The sequence below is a fragment of the Hyperoodon ampullatus genome (assembly GCF_949752795.1).
Source record: "Hyperoodon ampullatus genome assembly, chromosome: X".
In the NCBI taxonomy this organism is placed as follows: domain Eukaryota; kingdom Metazoa; phylum Chordata; class Mammalia; order Artiodactyla; family Ziphiidae; genus Hyperoodon; species Hyperoodon ampullatus.
In genome coordinates this window covers 47,619,174-47,633,771 of record NC_136913.1, presented here as the reverse complement: position 1 = coordinate 47,633,771, position 14,598 = coordinate 47,619,174, and positions in this window count along the sequence as shown.

Sequence of the window (14,598 nt, the reverse complement as noted above, 5' to 3'; positions counted from 1 at the left end):
AAACAGACCTTGGCGCCTCTACTTCAACAACTAGGGAGCACACCATGTCCCTGACAGGACAGTGACAACCACAGAACAAATGGGAGGCCCTGCTCAATATCCACCTCACCCACCGGGGGCAGACACCAGAAGCAAGAGGAGCTATAATCCTGCAGCCTGCAGAAAGGAGACCACAAACACAATAAGTTAGACAAAATGAGATGACAAAGAAATCTGCTGCAGAAGAAGGAGCAAGATAAAAACCTACAAGAACGACTAAATGAAGAGGAGATAGGCAATCTACCTGAAAAGGAATTCAGAATAAAGATAGTAAAGATGATCCAAGATCTTAAAAAAAAAATGGAGAATGGAGGCATAGATTGAGAAGATGCAAGAGATGTTTAACAAAGCCCTAGAAGATCTAAAGAAGAAACAAACACAGATGAACAATACAATAACTGAAATGAAGAATACTCTATAAGAAATCAATAGCAGAATAACTGAGGCAAAAGAATGGATAAGTGAGCTGGAAGACAGAATGGTGGAAATCAGTGCTGCAGAACAGAATAAAGAGAAAAGAATGAAAAGAAATGAGGACAGTCTCAGAAACCTCTGGGACAACATTAAATGCACCAACATTTGAATTATAGAGGTCCCAGAAGAAGAAGAGAGAGAGAAAGGGCCTGAGAAAATATTTGAAGAGATTATAGTTGAAAACTTCCCTACCATGGGAAAAGAAATAGTCACCCAAGTCCAGGAAGTACAGAGAGTTCTTTCCAGGATAAACCCAAGGAGGAACACGCTGAGACACACAGTAATCAAACTGATAAAAATTAAAGACAGAGAAAAAATATTAAGAGCAACAAGGGAAAAACAACAAATAACATACAAGGGAGTCTCCATAAGGTTACCAGCTGATTCTTCAGCAGAAACTCTGCAGGCCAGAAGGAAGTGGCATGGTATATTTAAAGTAATAAAAAGGAAAAACCTAAAACCAAGATTACTCTACCCAGCAAGGATCTCATTCAGATTCGATGGAAAAATCAGAAGCTTTACAGACAAGCAAAAGCTAAGAGAATTCAGCACCGCTAAACCAGCTTTACAACAAATGCTAAAGGAACTTCTCTAGGAGGGAAACACAAGAGAAGAGAACAAAAGAGGGAGGGAAGAAAAAAGACCTACAAAAACAAACCAAAAAAATTAAGAAAATGGCAATAGGAACATACATATTGATAATTACCTTAAATGTAAATGGATTAAATGCTCCAACCAAAAGACAGACTGGCTGAATGGATACAAAAACAAGACACATACATACACTGTCTACAAGAGACCCACTTCAGACCTAGAGACACATACAGATTGAAAGTGAGAGGATGGAAAAAGATATTGCATGCAAATGGAAATTAAAAGAAAGCTGTAGTAGCAATACTCATATCAGACAAAATAGACTTTAAAATAAAGACTGTTAGGGCTTCCCTGGTGGTGCAGTGGTTGAGAGTCTGCCTGCCGATGCAGGAGACACGGGTTCGTGCCCCAGTCCGGGAAGATCCCACATGCTGCGGAGCGGCTGGGCCCTTGAGCCATGGCCGCTGAGCGTGCATGGCCAGAGCCTGTGCTCCGCAATTGGAGAGGCCACAACAGTGAGAGGCCCACGTACCGCAAAAAATATATATATATATATATAAAATAAAGACTGTTACAAGAGACAAGGAAGGTCACTACATAATGATCAAGTGATCAATACAAGGAGAAGGTATAATAATTGTAAATATATATGCACCCAACGTAGGAACACCTTATTATATAAGGCAAACGCTAACAGCCATAAAAGGGGAAATCGACAGCAACACAAAAATAGTGGGGGACTTTAACACCCTACTTACACCAGTGGACAGATCATCCAGGCAGAAAGTTAATAAGGAAACATAAGCCTTAAAGGACACATTAGACCAAATAGACTTAATTAATATTTATACGGCATTCCATACAAAAGCAGCAGAATACACTTTCTTCTCAAGTGCACACGGAACATCCTCCAGGACAGATCACACCTTGGGTCACAAATCGAGCCTCAATAAATTTAAGAAAATCGATATCATATCAAGCATCTTTTCTGACCACAATGCTATGAGATTAGAAATTAATTACGGAAAAAAATTGTAAAAAACACAAACATATGGAGGTCAAACAATGTGTTATTAAATGACCAAAGGGTCACTGAAGAAATCAAAGAGGAAATCGAAAATTACCTAGAGATAAGTGACAATGAAAACACGTCAATCCGAAATCTATGGGACACAGTAAAAGCAGTTCTAAGAGGGAATTTTATAGCAATACAATCTTACCTTAAGAAACAAGAAAAATTGCAAATAAACAACCTAACCTTACATCTGAAACAACTAGAGAAAGAAGAACAAACAAAACCCAGTCTTAGTAGAAGGAAAGAAATAATAAAGATCAGAGCAGAAATAAATGAAATAGAGATGAAGAAAACAATAGCAAAGATCAATGAAACTAAAAACTGGTTCTTTGAGAAGATAAAAAAATTGATAAACCTTTAGCCAGACTCAACAAGAAAAAAAGGGAGAGGACTCAAATCAATAAAATTAGAAATGAAAAATGAGAAGTTACAATGGACACCACAGAAAAACAAAGGATCATAAGATATTACTACAAGTAACTGTACACCAATAAAATGGACAACCTAGAAGAAACAAGTTCCTAGAAGGCTACAACCTTTCAAGATGGAACCAGGAAGAAATAGAAAATATGAACAGACCAATCACAAGTCCTGAAATTGAAACTGTGATTTAAAAACTCCCAACAAACAAAAGTCCAGGACCAGGTGGCTTCATAGGCAAATTCTATCAAACATTTAGAGAAGATTTAACACCTACACTTCTGAAACTCTTCCAAAATATTGCAGAGGAAGGAACACTCCCAAGCTCATTCTACTAGGCCACCATCACCCTGATACTAGAACCAGACAAAGATATCACACACACACACACACACACACACACACACAAAAGAAAATTACAGGCCGATATAAAACATAGACGCAAAAATCCTCAACAAAATACTAGCAAACCAAATCCAACAGCACATTAAAAGGATCATACACCCTGATCAAGTGGGATTTATCCCAGGGATGCAAGGATTCTTCAATATACACAAATCAATGATTGTGATACACCACATTAACAAATTGAAGAATAAGAACCATATGATCATCTCAATAGATGCAGAAAAAGCTTTTCACAAAGTTCAATACGCATTTATGATAAAAACTCTCCAGAAAAGTGGGCTTAGAGGGAACACACCTCAACACAATAAAGGCCATGTACAACAAACCTCCAGCTAACATCATACTCAGTGGTGAAAAGCTGACAGCATTTCCTCTAAGATCAGGAACAAGACAAGCATGTCCACTCTTTCCATTTTTATTCAACATAGTTTTGGAAGTCTTAGCCATGGCTATCAGAGAAGAAAAAGAAATAAAAGGAATCCAAAATGGAAAAGAAGATGCAAAACTGTCACTGTTTGCAGATGACATGATACTATGCATAGAAAATCTTAAAGATGCCACAAGAAAACTACTAGAGCTAATCAATGAATTTAGTAAAGTTGCAGGATACAAAAATAATACACAGAAATCTTTTGCATTCCTACACACTAACAACGAAAGATGAGAAAGCGAGATTAAGGAAACAATCCCATTTACCATGGCATCAAAAAGAATAAAATACCTAGGAATAAACCTATCTAAGGAGGCAAAAGACCTGCATCAGAAAACTGTAAGAGGCTGATGAAAGAAATCAAAGACAACACAAACAGATGGAGAGATATACCATGTTTCTGGATTGGAAGAATCAATATTGTGAAAATGACTATACTACCCAAAGCAATCTATAGATTCAATGGAATCCCTATCAAATTACCAAGGGCATTTTTCACAGTACTAGAACAAAAAATGTGGCAGTTTGTATGGAAACACAAAAGACCCCAAATAGCCAAAGCAATCTTGAGAAAGAAGAATGGAGCTGGAGGAATCATGCTCCCTGAATTCAGACTCTACTACAAAGCTACAGTAATCAAGGCAGTATGGTACTGGCACAAAACAGAAATATATATGAAAGGAACAGGATAGAAAGAGCCCAGAGACAAACTTACACACCTATGGCCACCTAAACTATGACAAAGGAGGCAAGAATATACAACGGAGAAAAGACAGTCTCTTCAATAAGTGGTGCTGGGAAAACTGGACAGCTACATGGAAAAGAATGAAATTAGAACACTCCCTAACACCATACACAAAAATAAACTGAAAATGGATTAAAGACCTAAATGTAAGGCCGGATACTATAAAACTCTTAGAGGAAAACATAGGCAGAACACTCCATGACACAAATCACAGCAAGATCCTTTCTGACCCACATCTGAGAGAAATGGAAATAAAAGCAAAAATAAACAAATGGGACCTAATGAAACTTCAAAGCATTTGCAAGCAAAGGAGACCATAAACAAGATGAAAATACAACCCTCAGAACGTGAGAAAATATTTGCAAATGAAGCAACCGACAAAGGATTAATCTCCAAAATATACAAACAGCTCATGCAGCTCAATAGCAAAAAATCAAACAACCCAATCAAAAAATGGGTGGAAGACCTAAATAGACATTTCTCCAAAGTAGACATACAGATGGCCAACAAACACATGAAAAGATGCTCAACATCACTAATTATTAGAGAAATATAAATCAAAACTACGAGGTATCATCTCACACTAGTCAGAATGGCCATCATCAAAAAATCTACAAACATGGATGAGTCACTTGGCTGTGCACCTGAACCTATCACAACATTGTTAATCAGGTATACTCCAATATAAAATAAAAAGTTAAAAAAATCTATGTTTGAAGACTACAGGATTGTGAAGGAACATTTATGATGAAATGTTAAGTGACGTGCAAAATATAAAATAGATTACAATAAAAAAATCTACAAACAGTAAATGCTGGAGAGGGTGTGGAGAAAAGGGAACCCTCCTACACTGTTGGTGGGAATGTAAATTGGTACAGCCACTGTGGAGAACAGTATGGAGGTTCGTTAAAAAACTAAAAATAAAACTACTATATGACCCAGCAATCCCACTCTTGGGCATATATCGGGAGAAAACCATTACTCGAAAAGAGGCATGCATCTCGATGTTCATTGCAGCACTATTTGCAGTAGCCAGGACATGGAAGCAACCAAAATGTCCATCAACAGAGGAATGGATAAAGATGTGGTACATATATGCAATGGAATATTACTCAGCCATAAAAAGGAATGAAATTATGCCATTTGCACTGACATGGATGACCTAGAGATTGTCATACAGAGTGAAGTAAGTCAGAAAGAGGGAGACATAATATAATATCATATATCATATAATATCACTTATATGTGGTATCTAGAAATAATGGTACAGATCAACTTATTTGCAAAACATTAATAGACTCACAGATGTAGAAAACAAACTTATGGTTACCAAAGGGGGGTGGGAGGGTGGGATGAATTAGGTGATTGGGACTGACATATATACACTACTATACATAAAATAGATAACTAATGAGAACTTAGTGTATAGCACAGGGAACCCTACTAAATGCTCTGTGGTGACCTAAATGGGAAGGAAATCTAAAAAAGAGTGGATATATGTATACATATAACTATTTCACTTTGCTGTACAGCAGAAACTAACACAACATTGTAAAGCAGCTATACTCCAATAAAACTTAATTAACAAAACAAAACAAATAAAATATAGGCATTTATAACCGTATTATAAGTTGTAATAAGCAATACTCTAGCTGCATTCTATAAGTTTTTGTATGTTGTGTTTTCATTCTCATTCATCCCAAAGTATTTTCTAATTTACCTTATGGTTACTTCTCTGAACCATTAGTTATGTAAGAGTATAGTGTTTAATGAAAGGATGCTCAACATCACTAATCATTAGAGAAATGCAAATCAAAACTACCATGAGGTATCACCTCTCACCAGTCAGAATGGCCATCATCAAAAAAATCTACAAACAGTAAATGCTGGAGAGGGTGTGGAGAAAAGGGAACCCTCTTGCACTGTTGGTGGGAATGTAAATTGATACAGCCACTATGGAGAACAGTATGGAGGTTCCTTAAAAAACTAAAAATAGAACTACCATACGACCCAGCAATCCCACTACTGGGCATATACCCAGAGAAAACCATAATTCAAAAAGAGTCATGTACCACAATGTTCATTGCAGCTCTATTTACAATAGCCAGGACATGAAAGCAACCTAAGTGTCCATCGACAGATGAATGGATAATGAAGATGTGGCACATATATACAATGGAATATTACTCAGCCATAAAAACAAATGAAATTGAGTTATTTGTAGTGAGGTGGATGGACCTAGAGACTGTCATACAGAGTGAAGTAAGTCAGAAAGAGAAAAACAAATACTGTATGCTAACACATATATATGGAATCTAAAAAAAAAAAAAAAAAAGGTCCTGAAGAACCTAGGGGCAAGACAGGAATAAAGACGCAGATGTAGAGAATGGACTTGAGGACAAAGGGAGGGGGAAGGGTAAGCTGGGACAAAGTGAGAGGGTGGCATGGACTTATATATACTACCAAGTGTAAAATAGATAGCTAGTGGGAAGTAGCCGCATAGCACAGGGAGATCAGCTTGGTGTTTTGTGACCACCTAGAGGGGTGGGAGGGAGATGCAAGAGGGAGGAGACATGGGGATAGATGTATATGTATAGCTGATTCACTTTGTTATAAAGCAGAAACTAACACACCATTGTAAAGCAATTATACTCCAATAAAGATGTTTAAAAAAGAGTATAGTGTTTAATTTCCACACATTTGTGAATTTCTCAAACTTCCTTCTGTTACCGATTTCTGATTCCATTCCATTATATTCAGAGAACATACTTTGTATGATTTCAACATTTTCAATTTATTGAGGCCAGTTTTATAGCCTAGAATGTGCTCCATCGTGGAGAATGTTCCATGCATACCTGAGATGAATGTGTATTTTCTTGTTGTTAGTGGAGTGTTCTCCAGATGTCTCTTATGTGGTGTTTGTATGTAGTTGTTCAATTCTTTTATTTCCTTGTTGATCTTCTGCTTAGTTGTTTTATTTATTTTTGAAAGTGGGAGATTGAAGTCTCCAATTAGTATAATTAAATTGTTTGTTTCTCCCTTCAATCTTGGCAGTTTATGCTTCGTACATTTTGGGGCACTGTTGTTAGGTGTACCTATGTTTGAAATTGTTATATACTCTTGACAGATTGACACTTTCATCATTATAAAATGTCCTTTCTTGTCTCTAGTAACGATTTTGTCTTTGAGTCTATTTTGCCTGCTGTTAGTATAGTTACTATAGCTCTCTTTTGGGTACAGTTTCCATGGTATATATTTTTCTATCCTTATGCTTTTAACCTATGTGTGTCTTAGAATTAATGTTTGTCTCTTGTAAATAGCATGTAGGAGTCATATTTTTTTTCTTCCACTTTGCCAATCTCTGTTTCTTTTTTGGGGTGCTCAGTCTGTTTACATTTAATTTAATTATTCACAAGGTAGGATTTTATTATTTGTTTTCTGTATGTCTTTTGTGTTCCTCCATTCCTCTATTACTGCCTTATTTTGTGTTAAATTAATATTTTCTCGTATACCATTTTTATTGTCTTATTGTTTCTTTTACTATATTTTGAGGTGTTTTCTTATTGAATGCACTGAGGTTTACAATTAACATCTTTACTTTAAACACTTGAGTTGGGATTAATTCCAGCCTAATTTCAATAATATAAAAAAATATGCTCCAATATATTCCTGTTTCCCCCTCCCATTTGTACCATTATTTTTGTACAAATTACATTTTTATGAGATGTAAAACCAAGAATTGTAGACTCCACCTGAATTTACTTTTATTAAGTCATATATGTTTTAATATATTTTAAGTAATCTCTCTTTTCTTTCTTCTCCTTTTTTCCCCATTAATTCACGTGGGGGATGTTGGTAGTGAGAGTGAGCTTTACAATTTACACCATAGTTGCCTAATATTGAGTTAGTATTGCATCAGAACTAGAGGAGGGATGAATATTACCCAGAGATCCTGGAACTGGAGTCAGATGCAGTAACTAATGAGACTTTGAAATGTCTTTCATTTTAAGGAGAGGATGAGTCTGTTTTCAGCTGTAGGAATTTTTAGCTGCATTATTTTAGATTGGAGCAGTTTGGGGCACAAAGAGTGAAGTGGAAAGAAGGGTGTATGTAGACTTTGAGCAAATTGGTAAACTTCAGTGGGCATTTATAATCATGGGTATCATATCAGAACACACTTTCTATGCGAGTATCATCTCCTATTGTGAGTCTTAGTAAGAGATAGGACCTTGGGCTTTTCCCATAAGATGCTTCCATAACAATATTGAATCTTTTTAAAAAATATCTTTATTGGAGTATAATTGTTTTACAATGTGTGTTAGTTTCTGCTGTACAACAAAGTGAACAATGTTGAATTTAAACAGAGAGATGCAGAGGTACAGAGACTGTTGAGAAATTATTCACAGAAGTTACAGCAACATCAAGAGTCCATTGACAGGGGCTTCCCTGGTGGTGCAGTGGTTAAGAATCCGCCTGCCAATGCAGGGCACACGGGTTTGAGCCCTGGTCTGGGAAGATCCCACATGCTGCGGAGCAACTAAGCCTGTGCGCCACAACCCTTGAGCCTGCACTCTAGAGCCCATGAGCCACAACTACTGAGCCCACATGCTGCAACTACTGAAACCCGAGTGCCTGGAGCCCGTGCTCACCACTGCAATGAGAAGCCCGCACACTGCAATGAAGACTCAACACAGCCAAAAATAAATAAATAAATTTATTTTTAAAAAAAGAGTCCATTGACAGTGGTGGCATGCCAGGAGTGGCATCCTTACCAAACTTAGGATGGAGTGATTTTAGATATACCAGTCAATTCTCATCCTTGGATCTTGTATTTGTGAATTCACTTACTATTTAAAATTTATTTGTAACCCTAAATCAATAATCACAGTACTCTCACAGTCATTTGCAGATATGCACATGAACAGAGTGAAAAAATTTGAGTTGCCTAATGTGCATGTTCCCAGTTGAGGTCAAACAAGCTGACATTTTGTCTTCTTGTTTCAATGATCATACTGTAAACAAGTATCCTTTCTGTGGTGTATTTAGTGCCATGCTTTTCATATTTTGTGACTTTTGTTGGTGATTTCACTGTTAAAAATGGCCCCCAAGAATAGTGCTGAAGTGCTATCTAGTATTTCTAAGTACAAGAAGGCTGTGATGTGCCTTATAGAGAAATTATACATGTTAGGTAAGCTTCATTTAGGCATGAATTATAGTGCTGTTGGCTGTGAGTTCAGTTTTAATGAATCAATAATATATATTAAATAAGGTGTCATTAAACACACTTGAAGAGGTTTCACTGAGGAGGAATGGAACAGGAGCATATAAAAAAATTCAACATCATTAGCTGCTCTTAAAACTCTGAAAGGATTCTCTGTCAGATTGCTTCAGAATCCTCTTTAAGTTCTTGCTCCACTTTAAAGAAACCAAAACTGTAACTCATAGATAATACACTGTGAGTACAGTTTATGTAGGGGAAATGAGACAGAAGGTCAATTGGTAGGAGCATACACAAAGAAAAGGCCTTGATCTTAAATATAGATTGGTGAATGAATGTATAATTATATGTTTTTTAAAAATAATTTTATTTATATATTTATTTTTGGCTGCGTTGGGTCTTCGTTGCTGCACGCAGGCTTTCTCTAGTTGTGGCGAGCAGGGGCTACCTTTTGTTGCGGTGCATGGGCTTCTCATTGTGGTGGCTTCTTTTGTTGCACAGCATGGGCTCTAGGTGCACAGGCTTCAGTAGTTGTGGCACGCAGGCTCTAGAGTGCAGGCTTAGTAGTTGTGGAGCACAGGCTTAGCTGCTCCGCAGCATGTGGGATCTTCCCAGATCAGGGCTTGAACCCGTGTGCCCTGCACTGGCAAGTGGATTCTTAACCACTGCACCACCAGGGAAGCCCCCATTTATATGTTTTAACTTAAAAGTTTTACTATATTAATGTGTCATGCCTATGATTCCCTGCTTTACTAGCTTTTTCCATTCACCGACTGACGACAGTTGTAATAGCACCTGGTAAGGGGGCTTCTATTCTACCAAATCCCCTCTTTAGAAGTCTTGTTTTAATATTCAAAATTTTCAATAATTTTGTACCTATAAATTTTATCTTCCTATAAATTTGAAATTTTATACAGTTGCTTCTCAGAGCCTAAGAGTTTTGTACTCATAGAACACATGAGAATATTAATGGTGTGTTAGTCATCTCATTGTATCGTTTTGAGCTTTGGGAGGACTGATATGATTTACAAGTAGACAAGAATACTTGAGTAGCGTGTCCATGGGAACAGTGTGGTGATTATGCATATCATCTCCTTTTCCTTTCATCCTCCTTACACTTTTGGCTGTTGCTCATACCAAACATCCTGGAATTGGCTCCAAAATGTTACCCTGTCAGCATCATTTGGGAAGAACCTCCAATTTTGCCTTCTATGGCATATTTTATTTTATAATTTTAAAAATACAGAAAAGTACAAAGAATAATATAACAAACACCCATATACCCAGGATTCTTCATTGTTAACATTTTATTACATCTACTTCAAATCTGTGTTTTTAAAAGTGATAATGGCAATTAAGGAGTTAAGTCGAAGTACCCTTTTTCCACCCATCCTCAATCCTGTTCCCTGTTTTCCACCCAGATGCAAACACTATTGTGAATTTGGTATTCATGTTTTAATACTATTTACAAGCATTTATATCTCTATAAGCAATAAAGTATTGCATTGCACACTTTAAAAAAATAAATTTATTTATTTATTTTTGGCTACGTTGGGTCTTCGCTGCTGTGCACGGGCTTTCTCTAGCTGTGGCGAGTGGGGGTTACTCTTCTTTGTGGTGCACAAGCTTCTCATTGCGGTGGCTTCTCTTGTTGCGGAGCACAGGCTCTAGGTGCACCGCCTTCAGTAGTTGCAGTATGCAGGCTAATTAACTGTGGCTCACGGGCTCTAGAGCACAGGCTCAGTAGTTGCGGCACACGTGGTTAGTTGCTCCGTGGCATGTGGGATCTTCCCGGACCAGGGATTGAACCCGTGTCCCCTGCAATGGCAGGCGAATTCTTAACCACTACACCACCAGGTAAGTTCCACATTGTGAGCTTTTTAATTTTACAGAAATAGTTTCAGACTAGGCATACATATATAATATATATTATTGCATAATATATATTTATAATATATCTTATTTTGCAACTTGTGTTTTTACTCAAATGTTGATAATACATAAATCCAGTTCATTTCTTTATGCTGCTGTGTAGTATTTCATTATAGGACTATACCACGTTTTATTTATTCATTCATTTACTGAAGGACATTCACCCATTGTCCAATTTTACAGTATTACAATGCTGCAATGAACACCTTAGTACATTCTCCTTGTGCACACGTTGAGGGATTTCTCTAGGGAAAATAATTGGAAGTGAAATTACTGGGTAATATGGTAAATACACCTTTTATATTACTAAACAGAGTCAAAATTCTCTCCAAAATGATTGTCTCAATTTACACTTCCACCAGCAGTACACGAGGGTTTCTGTTGTTCCACATATCCAGTATCAGAAGACTTAAAAATTTTGCCAATATGATGGATGTGAAATAGTTTTTCATTGTTTTAACTTATATTTTCTTGATATTTAGTGAGGTTAAATATCTTTTCATTTGGCTTTCCTTTTCTGTAATAACCTTCTCATAAACTTTGCTTCTTCCTCTGTTGAGTTTTGTTTGTCTTTTTCTTATTGTGCTGTGGGAATTCTTTGCAACAGTGTTTTTGGGGGCGGTCTGTTATGAGTGTTGCAAATATCTTTTTCCAGGTTATCACCTGTCTTATAAATTTGTTAATGGTGCTTTTATTTTATAGAGGTTTTAATTTATTTTTATTTTTATTTTTTTCTCAGTTAAAAGTGTTTATTGCTTAAAGTAACCCATCACTATTATTATATAAACAACTGAAATTACATTTCCTGTTTACATAAAATTTATACCATCTTTGCATTAACAATATTCACTCATTTTGATTTTGTCTTGATGTTCTTCTTTAGAGTGGAACAATTAGAGAATTAACAATTATTTGATGGTCCATTATATAGGTATTTATATAAACTATATAATTTTTAATATTCTCTTATTACAGATAAGAAAGGCTAGATGATAAATCTAAAGTAATAGCTAATACAGGGTAGAAGTAGCATATAAATCAAGTTCTTTAAATTAGTTTCTGCTTTATAACAAAATGAATCAGTCATACATATACATCTGTTCCCACATCCCTTCCCTCTTGCATCTCCCTCCCTCCCACCCTCCCTATCCCACCCCTCCAGGTGGTCACAAAGCACCGAGCTCATCTCCCTGTGCTATGCTGCTGCTTCCCACTATCTATCTACCTTACGTTTGGTACTGTATATATGTCCATGCCTATCTTTCGCTTTGTCACAGCTTACCCTTCCCCCTCCCCATATCCTCAAGTCCATTCTCAAGTAGGTCTGTGTCTTTATTCCTGTTTTACCCCTAAGTTCTTCATGACATTTTTTTCTTAAATTCCATATATATGTGTTAGCATAAGGTATTTGCCTTTCTCTCTCTGACTTACTTCACTCTGTATGACAGACTCTAGGTCTATCCACCTCATTACAAATAGCTCAGTTTCATTTCTTTTTATGGCTGAGTAATATTCCATTGTATATATGTGCCACATCTTCTTTATCCATTCATCTGATGATGGACACTTAGGTTGTTTCCATCTCCAGGCTATTGTGAATAGAGTTGCAATAAATATTTTGGTACATGTCTATTTTTGAATTATGGTTTTCTCAGGGTATATGCCTAGTAGTGGGATTGTTGGGTCATATGGTAGTTCTATTTGTAGTTTTTTAAGGAACCTCCATACTGTTCTCCATAGTGGCTGTAACAATTCACATTCCCACCAGCAGTGCAAGAGTGTTCCCTTTTCTCCACACCCTCTCCAGCATTTATTGTTTCTAGATTTCTTTATGATGGCCATTCTGACTGGTGTGAGATGATATCTCATTGTAGTTTTGATTTACATTTCTCTAATGATTAATGATGTTGAGCATTCTTTCATGTGCTTGTTGGCAGTCTGTATATCTTCTTTGGAGAAATGCCTATTTAAGTCCTCTGCCCATTTTTGGATTGGGTTGTTTGTTTTTTTTGCTATTGAGCTGCATGAGCTGCTTATAAATTTTGGAGATTAATCCTTTGTCAGTTGCTTCATTTGCAAGTATTTTCTCCCATTCTGAGGGTTGTCTTTTGGTCTTGTTTATGGTTTCCTTTGCTGTGCAAAAGCTTTGAAGTTTCATTAGGTCCCATTTGTTTATCTTTGTTTTTATTTCCATTTCTCTAGGAGGTGGGTCCAAAAGGATCTTGCTGTGATTTATGTCATAGAGTGTTCTGCCTATGTTTTCCTCTAAGAGTTTGATAGTGTCTGGCCTTACATTTAGGTCTTTAATCCATTTTGAGCTTATTTTTGTGTATGGTGTTAGGGAATGATCTAATCTCATACTTTTACATATCCCTGTCCAGTTTTCCCAGCACCACTTACTGAAGAGGCTGTCCTATCTCCACTGTACATTCCTGTCTCCTTTATCAAAGATAACTTGACCATATGTGCGTGGGTTTATCTCTGGGCTTTCTATCCTGTTCCATTGATCTATCTTTCTGTTTTTGTGCCAGTACCATACGGTCTTGATTACTGTAGCTTTGTAGTATAGTCTGAAGTCAGGGAGCCTGATTCCTCCAGCTCCGTTTTTCGTTCTCAAGATTGCTTTGGCTATTCGGGGTCTTTTGTTTTTCCAAACAAATTTTGAAATTTTTTGTTCTAGTTCTGTGAAAAATGCCAGTGGTAGTTTCATAGGGATTGCATTGAATCTGTAGATTGCTTTGGGTAGTAGAGTCATTTTCACAATATTGATTCTTCCAATCCAGGAGCATGGTATATCTCTCCATCTATTTGTATCATCTTTGATTTCTTTCATCAGTGTCTTATAATTTTCTGCATACAGGTCTTTTGTCTCCTTAGGTAGGTTTATTCCTAGATATTTTATTCTTTTTGTTGCAGTGATATATGGGAGTGTTTTCTTGATTTCACTTTCAGATTTTTCATCATTAGTGTATAGGAATGCCAGAGATTTCTGTGCATTAATTTTGTATCCTGCTACTTTACCAAATTCATTGATTAGCTCTAGTAGTTTTCTGGTAGCATCTTTAGGATTCTCTATGTATAGTGTCATGTCATCTGCAAACAGTGACAGCTTTACTTCTTCTTTTCCAATTTGGATTCCTTTTATTTCCTTTTCTTCTCTGATTGCTGTGGCTAAAACTTCCAAAACTAAGTTGAATAAGAGTGGTGAGAGTGGGCAGCCTTGGCTTGTTCCTGATCTTAGTGGAAATGGTTTCAGTTTTTCA